The following is a 13,235-nucleotide window of genomic DNA, read 5'->3' as shown; positions in this document are numbered from 1 at the left end:
TCATTTTGAGCTCTTCGAGCTCAAAACTCTAATAGCAGTTTAATAAAACACAATTTTTTTAATTTTCAAACGGGAATAACTTTCGATTGAATCAACCGATTTCCACGCGGTTGGCGGCAATCAATGTAGTTTTTTTAGCTCTATAGAAAGAGTAGCTGTTTTATGCTTTTGAGTTCTTTGAGCTCAAAAGTCTTATCAAAATTTAATAAAACACGACTTTTTTAATTTTCAAACTGCTATAACTTTTGAATGAATCAACCGATTTTAACGCGGTTGGTGGCGATCGATGTAGTTTTTTAAGATCTATAAAAATTTTGGAACAAAAAAATTAATCTGATGAAAAATTTCAAAGTTATTACAAAAAAATACTTTTTTGATTTTTTTCGACAACGATATCTCACGAACGCATCAACCGATTTTGACGTTTTTGGTGGCGATCGATGTAGTTTTTTAAGATCTATAAAAATTTTGGAACAAAAAAATTGATCTGATGAAAAATTTCAAAGTTATTACAAAAAAACACTTTTTTAATTTTTTTCGACAACGATATCTCACGAACGCATCAACCGATTTTGACGTTTTTGGTGGCGATCGATGGGAGTTTTTAAGGTTAAGAGCTGATTAGTTTTTGAAGTCGATCGGTCAAACCAATTCGGAGATATTTGAAAAAAAAAAAGAACAACTTTTTTTTCACTTTTTTTGCATTTTCTCGAAATCTATCGGTCCGAATCGGTTCAAATTTTCAGGAAATCTAAGTTTGGCGAAGCCCTTTCGAATAGCACCAACCGCGATTTTCAATTTTCAATTTTCAATTTTCTTAGCGGGAAGTTAAAAATAATCAGTTATTTTCCGAATTTTTTGTTGTTTAATGTTCATTACTTATGGAGAAAAATAAAAAAAAAGCGGTTGAAGAGAAGACTAGACCAGTTAGAAACACGTCTTTGAATAATAGTTTTTCAATCCAAGCTATTATTTAATTCAAAAATAAAATGTATCTATGTATTTTTTATGGAAAATAGTTTATGTAATATCGGCAACAAAAATCGGAAATTTAATCAGATTTTACTTAAGCATTTACTTTGTAATACGATGGATTTAATCATGTAATTTATCTTTTTTCTAGGTGCACAAGGAAAGACATTTTTCTTAAAAACTACCATTAAATTCTCTGTAATCGGAATTCATAATGCGGACCTCAATTTATTAGCATTTTTGAAATAAAAATTAAAAAAATAATACATTCTTTTATGACAGACTAGATAAGATTTAAAGAAAAACTAATAAAAGCTACGGTAGACTACGGTAAAATTTGTTGAAAAAATCTTTCAAAAGATTGGAAAATCCAAAAGTGCACGACTCTTAATGCTCATTTAATTATGAAATAATAAAATAAATAATGTTAAAAACATATGAGACAGCTTTTGGCGAGTAGAGGTAAGGAGAACCGTCTCATATAGGGGAAAAGTTCAAAAACTGTCCAGCTGGAAACTGACAATAATAAAGCTTCTGGTACCTACCAGAATAGAGTTGACGTCCGAAAAACTACGATATGAACATAGCTGCTGTAAACGGAGTGAAGTTGCTGAGATCAAATATTTAAAAATTTTCATGACTAGGGTAGTTAGTAAAATGCCAGTATGCAAAATCTCACCTATTTACGTAATCTAAAATGTTTTAATAAATATAACAAAAACGCTGCTGAGAGATAACGTAATTTTATCAAGGTGAATTTGGAAAAGTTTGTATTGTGAAAAGTTGTACAAGTCGACGTAAACTAAAACTACAAAAAATGGGTGGTCTCAGCTTTTATCTTTTTTTCGAACTATGGTACGTTGAATTATTTATTTAATTTACGATATCCTGATTGAGATATCGAGTTTGGAACAATTCCATCCGTGCATAGTGTATATTTATATAGTATTTAACTCGAAAAATTTTGAATTATTTCAAATTGTTTTTTAATTATCTCAAATTAAATTTATTAATCAGGGTTTAACACTTCTTCGATATTTAATCAACACATAATACTGATAATACTTGCCATCTTCATTTCAAAGAAAAACATATAAAATTTTACAAAAAGTTTATCATTGACGTAGAGCTCAAAATTTTTCCAATGGTGAAAAAAATGCTAAAAAATAAAGCTTTGCTAACAATCGAGCATCATTTATTCCTATACCTGTGTATGAAATCTAAGCAAGTATAATGATGAATCACAAAAATCAGAAATAAAAATTAGTTAAAATAAAGATCTTGGAATAAATGAATTAAAAAGTGCACTAATCAAGATGTCTAATGGTAATGCTACGGGGGAGGATGGAATTCCCATCGAGTGTCTGAAGGCAATAAGCAAGGATTACATTCAGTTACTGTGCTCTAGTCTCAATAACGTCTGGATGAAAGCTGAGTTAGTAGCAGGCTGGGAGAAGGCCAGAGTGGTTCCGATTTTTAAAGGCAAAGTAGAAAATAAAACGGAAAATTATAGAGGAATTTCCCTTCTGGATGTGGAATATAAAGTTTTAACAAATATTCTAGCAGATAGAATAGGTAATTGGGTGGAAAAGGAGGAAATTATAAAGGAGAGCCAAGCTAGATTCAGAAGAAAAAGAGGGGCGCGAGACCATGTGTTTGTACTGAATTCATTGATGAATAGCAGGCTAAAAGATGAGAGAGGAAAGCTATATGTTGGATTCATCGACTTAGAAGCTGCATTTGATATCACGGTTGATAAAGAGTTGTTGCTAGAGAAGCTGTGGAACGTCGGAATTAAAGGAAGATTGTATGCAATGATTAAAGAAATCTACAAGCTCATGAGTGCAGAAGTGGTGGTGAACGGGAAGGTTTCAAGAAAATTTAATACAAATGTTGGTGTGAGACAAGGATGTGCACTCAGTGCTATTTTGTTTGATATTTTTCTGGACGATATCGACGATGAATGGGCTAAAAAAGAAGAAGGAGGAATTGTGTTTGGTAAAACAAAAGTGAGAGCACTAAAATATGCAGATGACATCGCAATCGTTGCTGAAAGTGCCCCAGAATTACAAAAGATGCTAAAAAGCCTGCAGACCTTCACAGAGAAAAACATGCTAAACGTGAATACGAAGAAGACGAAGGTAATGGTGTTCAGGAATGGTGGCAAAGGCAGCAAAGGGGAGAAGTGGACGTTTAAAGGGGAAGATATTGAAATGGTCAACCAATTCAAATATCTAGGTTATACATTCACGTCGAAAAACAGCACAAGATGGCATATAGAGGAGATGGTGGAAAAGTCTCAAAAAGCTGCAAATACGGCCTGGGGGGTAATGAAGAGAGCTGGTAGAAATAGGAGAGATGACAAGATTTACCTAATGAACTCACTAGTCAGATCAGTGGACTTATATGGAGTAGAAACTTGGGGATGGCTGGACATAAGTGCAATGAAGAAAATGCAAGGTAGATATGCCAAAATGGCGTTGGGAGCAGCGAGAAACATCCCGATGTACATCTGGAGAGCGGAGCTAGGATTAGAGAGTATAGAATACACATGCAGGAATAGAGCCATCAATTGCTGGGAAGATATACTAGCGATGAAAGAGGGTAGATGGCCGATAGTTTGTCTGATGGAGGAAATGAGATGTATCATCAATAACAGACCCACGAAATGGGGAGGTAAAGTGATATGGAGAGACTAGAGGAGATGGAAGCGGTGGAAGTTTGTCGTCGGATCTGGGAGGGAGGTAAAGAGGAAGCAGTAGTAGTAAAACTGAAAGATGGACTCGACAGGTGGTGAAAACGGGAGCTCGAGAACGAATGGTAGAAGATCGTGGACTCGGAATTCAACCCACTATACAGAGAAATACTCCCAGGCCCGAGAGGAGCGAAGTACTCAAATGAAGAAGCTGAAAATAAAGAAGACAAAGAGACGTGGGCCACACTGAGATGTGGTAACGTAGGTAGAGCGAGGAAAGGCTTCAAAGATTGGAGCTGCAAGTTATGCGGAGGAGCCACAGAGAATCTAGAGCATATCTTTAGCTGCAGTGAAATAATGAGACTACAGAAGGAGCAGATTGTAAAGTACACATATAGTTGGAAAGGGGAAAAACAGGAAAATGGGTTGCGTTTTTTTAATTTTAAACGGTAACGGGGCAAGAAAACTTCAGATTCAAATTTAGTGGAATAAAATACATGAAAATTATACTCAATATGAGTTCAAACAAATTTTCATCTCGATAACTTCAATTTTTCATGATTTATTGCAATTTTTTTTTTTTTTTTTTTTAAATTTGGACGGCTTACCGGGTTAATTAACGTTCAGATTTAGATTCAGTAAATTGAAATATACAAAAATCAAACTTAATCCAGGTCCACAAGAATATTTTCATTGCTGTGACTGCAGTTTTGTGCAATATTTTGAAATTTTTTTAGGTTTTTTGCTTTATGCTCAAAATTGGAGTGACCGGGTCAAACGGATTTGAAATTCGGATTCAGTAGGTCAATATTAATATCGGTAAATACGTGCGGTCCAAAGTACATACCACTTTTTTTGTGTGCCGGAGTTATGTATGACTATTTATTTTGGATGTATTCTAACAACTATATTTATTAGAATATTTGTAAGATAATACAAAATTTAAAAAATTTAGGCATTACAACGATATTAAAATTATTGATTATAAAAATATACTATGTGATAATTTTTTTTCAACTTTTTTTCATTAAAAAATACAAAAATTACGATAATATAGTGTCATTTATTGTTTTCTTGTAATTGATTAAATTTATCTCAGAGGCAATTCATTGGAAGGGTTCAGGTATCAATCTATCTCATAGAAAATTAAATTCATCGCAAAAAAGGTCCTCTTCAATTTTGGTGTTAGATCAATAATTTAGGATAAAAAATTAAAAACCCACGACCTTTGAGCAAGAATCGAGTATAAAAATTGTCTTACTGGCGAGATAGCTCATAAATTGGAAATGAGCTGTCAGAGCTTCTAAAGAGGAAAGATCCCTCTACAATTTACGCCCATGGTCAAATGAATATCATGAAATGTCGCTATGTTATAGATAATTTAAGCAAAAAAAAATTATTTTCACGGGTTAATTATATGGGAAAACTTTAAATTTATTAAGCGAGTACTTAAAATTGAAATTAAGAACTATCCTTGGGTGGAAATTTTTTTTTCTATGTTTAGAACAATATTTTGTCAATGAAATGAGAAAAAAAAATCTGGAAAACGGTTGACACTATAGGCCATCCCTGCAACTTCCCGCTAATTCCATATCTAAGCGCTTGAAATTGAACTTATGATGTTTTTGAGCTCTTCGAGCTTGACAATATAGTTTATATGTTACTTCGAGCTCTCCGAGCTCAAAAAATTAGCTGTTCTAAGCATTTGAACTCTTCGAGCTCAAAAGTCTGATAGAAGTTTAATAAAACAGTATTTTTCGAATTTTCAAACTGCAATAACTTCTGAATGAATGAACCGATTTTCACGCGGTTAATAGCATTCCACCCAGTTTTTTAAATTCTATCTTATACTTTTAAACACAAACTAATCAAACCAAAAATCTTAGAAAAGTTTGAAAAATTCACTTTTGGGGGCGATCGACGTGGTTTTTTGGACCCTAATAATTATTTTATTTCATCAAAAATGATCCAAAAAGAAATCTCGAAGTTATGTAAAAAAAAACACTTTTTTTGAAATTTTTCGTTTTTGATAACTCTTGAACGAATCAGCAGATTTTGACGAGACTGGCAGCAATCGACGTGGTTTTTTAAGCTTAAGAGCGGAATAGTTTTTGAAATTGATCGGTCGAGCTATTTAGAAGTTATTCGAAAAAAACAATTTTTTGAAAATTTTGTTTTTGAGATTTCTCAAAATCTAGCGAACCAAGTCAATTCAACTTTTTACGAAATTTAATGGCAATGATTCTCGTAATAATTATTCGTAACTTCTATTCTTTCCCGCTTCACAGCATTATTTTCGAATTTGAAAAATGCTAACCGTAATATGGACGGTGTGGCTTAATGAATATAGAATAAGCGAAAGAGAAATTTAGTATAGACCGGATAGCTCAAATGGTAGAGTAGCCGACATGTCATCGAAAGGTTCTAGGTTCAAATCCCAGCCCGAGCTATTTGAATTTCTTCTCGCATATTCTATACACTCACATTAAGAAGATCCTCCCCCTAATCCTTCCGTCGAGATCTGATGAAAACTCGATTTTCGCAAAACGGGGTGAAACCAATAACTACCCGAATTTTAAAAAGTTTTCAATTTTTTTTAGCGGGAAGTTAAAAATAGTCGTCTCAAATGGTGCACCCTAATATATGGTGTCAATAGTTATAAATATTTTATTGACAGATATATGAGTAGAATGATTATCATTTTGATAATATCTTAAAAAGCACCCCACGCTTTTTTTAAAATGAAATAATTTTTTTTTATTCACACTATTATTAATTGATATTTATTGAAATTTTTAACACTATTCTTAATTTAAATTTATTTTCTATTTTTTAGTTTGGTTTTCTATAAAAATCGTGTTTTTTGGTTTTTTAAAACTATTATTTTTTGTTATTTATATTGCACTTACAGGTTAATATGAGTACACTTATATCAAGTCAAAAAATTTGTCAGGCACATAAAATTTATTTCAATAACAATTTTTTTGTTTAACATAGTTAATTATAACATTAAACAATCTTTTCTGGACGTCCGTGTATGGATGGGTGTATGTAGCAGGGAAATTGGTCGAAATAAATAATAGTTTAAAAATACTAAAAAACACGCTTTTTATAGAAAACCGAACTAAAAAAATTGAAAATAAGTTTTAATAAATTTAGATTAAGAATAGTGTTAAAATTTTCAATAAATGTAAATTATTAATAGTGTAAATAAAAAAAATTAGGAAAACGAGTGACCCTGAAGGCCATCTTTGCAACTCCCCGCTACTTTCGTAATTAAGCGCTCAAAATTGCGCTAATTACGTTTTTGAACTCAAAGAGCTCAAAAATATCATTTTCATGTAATTTTGAGCTCTTCGAGCTTAAAAGTCTGATAAAAGTTTGATAAAACCCTTGTGGAAATAATTCTCAGAAAAAACTCTTGAAAAGTCTTCATAACTCTGAATAAGACTTTTCGAAAGTCTTCACATCCCTAACTAAGTGAAGGAAAGACTTAATAAGTCGTCAAAATTCAGCAAAACTCTTCAAAAGTCAAATTTTCCCTGTAATTTCGGACTTTCTCAAAGAGTTATTAAGACTTGATAAGACTTATTCAGTTTTACAGGAAAAGAAGAGAATATTTCTTTTCAAAAAAATTACTTATCAGAATTAAAGAAAATTGAAAATAAAACTATAAAAAAGAATTAATGCATGTTTTGTAAGAATTTTTGTAAAATAATATTTTCATCACGAAAATACTTTGATGGGCATCGAATCACTCGTAGTTGAGCAAGTCAAAACATCAACAGCAAATGAAGTGCACTTGCTGTTGGAAACAGATACTACCCAAAGAGTAAATCCAATCGGTATTTAATTTGGACTATCAAATATTTAAGTCAACTTTCCAGGTAGGAGAGTATTTTCTAACCACACGTCACCTATTGGAAACTAAGAACACTTAAAGATTCTAACTGTAAATTCATAAACTAAAATGTGGTTAGTATCAATTAATTCCAGCAGATAGCGTGTGGATAGAAAATTCTCTCCTACCTAGAAATTTGACTTAAATATTTGATAGTCCAAATTAAATACCGATTGGATTTACTCTTTGAGTAGTATCTGTTTCCAGCAGCAAGTGCATTTCATTTGCTGTTGATGTTTTGACTTGCTCAACTACGAGTGATTCGATGCCCATCAAAGTATTTTCGTGATGAAAATATTATTTTACAAAAATTCTTACAAAACATGCATTAATTCTTTTTTATAGTTTTATTTTCAATTTTCTTTAATTCTGATAAGTAATTTTTTTGAAAAGAAATATTCTCTTCTTTTCCTGTAAAACTGAATAAGTCTTATCAAGTCTTAATAACTCTTTGAGAAAGTCCGAAATTACAGGGAAAATTTGACTTTTGAAGAGTTTTGCTGAATTTTGACGACTTATTAAGTCTTTCCTTCACTTAGTTAGGGATGTGAAGACTTTCGAAAAGTCTTATTCAGAGTTATGAAGACTTTTCAAGAGTTTTTTCTGAGAATTATTTCCACAAGGGAACACTATTTTTTGAATTTTCAAACCGCAACAACTTTTGAATGAATAAACCGATTTTCACGCGGTTGGCGACAATCGATGTAGTTTTTTGAGCTCTATAGAAAAAGTAGCTGTTTTATGCTTTTCAGCTCTTCGAGCTCAAAAGTCTTATCAAAATTTGATAAAACACCATTTTTTAAATTTTCAAACTGCTATAACTTTTGAATGAATTAACCGATTTTCACGCGGTTGGTGGCGATCGATGTAGTTTTTTAAGCTCTATAAAAAATTTGAAAAAAAATTGATCTTATGAAAAATTTTGAAGTTATTACAAAAATAAATAATAGTTTAAAAAAACACGCTTTTTATAGAAAACCAAACTAAAAAAATAGAAAATAAGTTTTAATAAATTTAAATTAAAAATAGTGTTAAAAATTTCAATGAATGTAATTAATAATGTAAATAAAAAAAAATGTATTTTATTTTAAAAAAAAGCGTGGGGTGCTTGGGTCAATAGATATAAATATTCTATCGACAGATATGAGTAGAATGATTATCATTTTTATAATATCTAAAAAAGCACTCCACGCTTTTTTTAAAATAACATGAATTTTTTTTTATTTACACTATTATTAATTATATTTATTGAAATTTGTAACACTATTCTTAATTTAAATTTATTAAAACTTATTTTCTATTTTTTTAGTTCGGTTTTCTATAAAAAGCGTGTTTTTTAGTTTTTTTAAACTATTATTTATTTTCTTCTTTTTAGTTTGATTTATTTATCATAGCTTGTTTTTTTAATTTTAAACTATTATTTGGTAACTAACTTACCAGCATGCACTTTGTTAATATTAGATAAATCGTCTAAAGATAATGGTTGGAAAATTAAAATTTCTGCCTTATCGAGTATAGATAAAAATTATATAAATTAACAAAAATCTTATTTTGCAAATTGAAAAATGGAATAATTTTATCAAATTAGTGTATTGTCATCAGTCCTCGATAAATCTACAAAATTTGAACGAACTGGCCGTTTAAAGTACGTCAAAATCGCGCCCAAAGAAGTCGGTTACAAACATACAAACATACAAACATATAAACATACAAACATACAAGGAAAGCTAATAAAAAAGCGTGTAAAAAAATGATCGTACCAAAATAATTTTTTTTTTTTTTTTATTTAAAGTGACATACGACTGAATTTCTTAGTTAATATGAGCGTTCAATTCACTGTCATTAAATTATTATTTTTCAAAAACTAATATATGACTGTGGATTTTTTTGTATACCTATCTATACATTTTATTATAGTATTTTTTTTCCTCACCTTAGAGTTATGGCGCCACTTAACCATGGCAGAGTTTTCTATTTTTTATTATTTTTCTTTTAACATTTTATTTTAATGAATATTTTTTTTTTTTTTTTAGTGAAAAATGAGATTATGAGGCGCGCACTTTAAGATTTTCTAAACTTTTTAATTTATTAAACTTTTATATATATGAAGTATATCGATACTGCCATTCTAATACCTCGTATCCCACATTTATAAAATTTTACAGTAGACGGTAAAAACGATTTATTCTTAACATTGATTACATGGGTCTCCACAGATGAAAATATTTATTCAAAAATAGTTATTAAACTTTTACCTTTAAAATTTTAATCGGACTTGCATAATATTGTTATGATTCCATTTTCAAAAAAAGTTAATTTATCAAATTTTGTGGGATACGACGTTTTAGAATGGCAGTATTGATATGTAGATATATTTTATCATTGCCCGGGAAAAAATGATCAGACCTGATCAGACATGAACAGGCATGAGTCTTCAGGCCTGATCAGGCATGAAAAATGACCATGCGTGACCAGGTCTGATCAGATCTATTCATGTCTGACTCGATCAGGTCCAAAAAAAAAAAATTGTACTTGTGGGGATTCGAACCGTAGACGCCGCGCTCTCCAGACTGTTACTTTACCTCTTGACCATATGACTTATCTTTACTGTAAAGGTACCTTTCAAACTACTTCAAGTAATTTAAATTTCATACATGATTTATCTTTACAGTTAAGGAAGTTAACTATGCCTAGTTTATTAATTATTAATAATTTATTATATATCAGAGTTATTTGTTTAAAACGGCTATGTATTTTTTTTCCTCCATTAACATGTGGCTCTGTGCACAGTACTAAAAAAAAATTTCTTTAAGGTTTATTCCAGAATTATAATTTTGTTGTTTTCTTTTAATTTTAAAGTTTTTTTTTTTTATTCAAAACGTATAGGCAACTAAGAATTATCTGTGTTTTCTACAATTCAGCAATCTTTCATACTACAGCAATGAACCAAGGCGTAGCTTAAGACAATAACAGACACCTTGAAAGGACTTATCGCCTATCGATATCAAATAATCTATTTTGGTATTTGTACGCAATCAAACTAAAACTTTTACTCAAAATCTTGTTTTTAGTGTATTCCTTGGAACAAAGTAATCAATTTTGTGTCATTTCGTCAAAAATCATAGTTAAAAATCATTGTTTTGGCATGGAAAATCAAAAACTTTATGCTTAAGCCGATATTTTCAATGAAAGTTATATATTTAAAATTAATAAGGGGATAGAAATTAATGCGTCATACGGAACAAATTAATTTTAAAAATAGAACTAAAAAAAATCAGACATGAGCAGACATGAGCAGGCATGGACAGGTCTGATCAGGCCTGAGCGTATTTAACACTTCAGACATGAACAGGCATGATCATGTCTAATTTCAGGTCTGGTCATACATGAACAGGCCTGATCAGGTCTAATTTCAGGTCTGATTATACATGAACAGGCATGGTCATTGAATTGAAAAACTAGCCCTAAAAATATTCTGAATTAAGAAATAAATTATTGAAAAGTATCAACGTCTACAATAACGTTATAAGAAAAATAAAGTTATTGTAAATTATTTTCTTGAAAATTTTGAAAGTCGTTAATATTGCCACTTTAAGACTTGAACCACTTGATGCAGGAGATACTAAAATTAAAATTAATTGAAATTGGACGATCTAAACTTCGAAATTCGTGAAATAAGCCAATTAATGAAATGAGTTTATTTGGAACCTAACCACTCTAATATAGATGTAAAATTAAACATATTTACCGATACAATGAGGTTCTACGTATTTTTAATTATCAAAATCAAAAAATTCAGTTGTCGATTGAAAAATTGAAAAAAAAATTCAATGTATGTGAGGGATTGATGAATCCTCTATTTAAGATTTATTTATAAACTTAAATTATATAAGATTTCAAAATTTTAGATTGCTGTTTTTCCTTTCGTTTCAAAACTCCAAAATTTCAATTTTTGAAGTTCTGTTTAAAGTTAAGAGAAAACCTGAGCGACAACTCGCTTATAAATTTTGATTAGTATATGTAATAGTCTATTTCTTTAGTTTACCAATTTATTCAATTTATAACTATACTCTTTACAATACTCGAATGAAGTTAATTAAGTTTCACAATAATTAATCAATCCCGTAGAATATAGTTATCCGTAAAGTAATACAGTAACTAAAGTCTTTTATAAATATAAGTGTCAAGATGGTACTCCGCGATTACAATAATGCGATAAGTTAAGTATGAAAAAAATAGGACAAGGGTCTTAAACCGTTGATGTGCGTATCTCAGAGGCTGAGGAAAATCTGCCTCGTGCCACTTGACTCTCGAGGGTGTTAGGTTTTCTAACACAGCGTTGTTCTTGGGGTCCCGTGACGTCATGAGCCCCTTGAATGCCGGGTAAGGGATTTTATGGCCCAAAGAGTACGGTGGTTGACGGAAAAATTTTGAGAGTGGAAAAGTACTCCCACATAAATATTTTTTTTTTTTTTTTTTTAATTAGAAATATAAAGGTGGCTTGAGCTAAAAGCTCACTCTGCCGTGAATACAGAGAATTACAATATTCTTACAAACTAGGCTCCCTCACAGGGAAAGATAGAACTAGAAACTTTCTTACATACTAGAACAACCGTCTATAATGGGTGTGTTTGGCCGAAGTAAGTTCTTACTAAACTTAGTAAGCCAATAAGCATAAGAAAATTAAAATCTTACAAGCTGACTATAGCGCTTTTCGGCCAGGACAGACTCACTGGCTTAACATAACACAAAACACCTGTTTGCGTTATATCCCGTACATAACCTCATATACTGAATGTAATTGACAGTACTAAATTTAGCAATATAATTTAATTCAAGTAAATATTTGCAAATGGATAATTTTATGAGAAATATTTTATTGGAAGAAATATTAAACGACCCAGTGGATAATATCGATGATTTAGTGAATCAAGGTCTGTTCTTGTCCGTTTTGTTTACATCAACAATAAGCAATATGGCGTTGTATATTAAGCTATGCTTACTGCGTTAGCACTTATTTTGTGTCCCGGCCGAAAATTTTGTAAGTATAGTGAGTGACTTACTACATTTAGTAAGTACTTACTTCGGCCAAAAACGCCCAATGACTGTAAGGCACTAAGTTTGAAATTATAAGTTAACATATAAGTAATAATTAAATATTTAAACTAATAGTATTAATAAACTTAGCAATAGGAATCACAGCCAAAAGATTCATTTCACTTAAATGGGTTTCAATGTCATAAGGAGGAAAAATTTTCGCTTTAATGAGATCAATTATTAGAAATTCTCTAGCTTCATCGTACAACTTGTACTGCCAAAAAACGTGGTTTGGCTCTTCAGCAGCCTCACCGCATGAACATTGATCAGAATTCACGATTTTAAATCTGAATAAACTCACAGCAAGAGAAGTGTGTCCACTTCTGAGCCTATTAATAGATACTATTGTTTTTCGACAGAATGCAAAATTTTTAAACCACGGTGATGCGCTTTCTGTCCATTATTTATTAAAGTAATTTTTACCTTTATCTTTACCAGTATTACAGCACCATAAATTGAATTTATTTTTTATTTTAACTTTCCATATTGCTTTAAGATCAGAGACTGGAGTTAATATGTGTGAATCAATGCTTATTAATGCAGTTTCTTTGGCTGCTTCATCAACCATTT

At 30.9% G+C, this 13,235-nt stretch overlaps 1 protein-coding gene across 6 annotated transcripts in view; it reads right to left on the bottom strand.

Annotated features, from left to right (window-relative positions):
* The window catches only part of LOC141537067 (N-acetylglucosamine-6-sulfatase), a 165,601-nt gene that overhangs the window by 111,104 nt on the left and 41,262 nt on the right, over nucleotides 1-13,235 (bottom strand). The window lies entirely within an intron of this gene.

This window comes from Cotesia typhae, unplaced genomic scaffold (genome assembly GCF_013202065.1).
Source record: "Cotesia typhae breed Kobodo isofemale line unplaced genomic scaffold, CoteBio_Ctyphae scaffold_58, whole genome shotgun sequence".
Lineage (NCBI taxonomy): Eukaryota > Metazoa > Arthropoda > Insecta > Hymenoptera > Braconidae > Cotesia > Cotesia typhae.
Note: the sequence above shows the minus strand (reverse complement) of the source record. Positions and strands in the feature narration are given on the sequence as shown.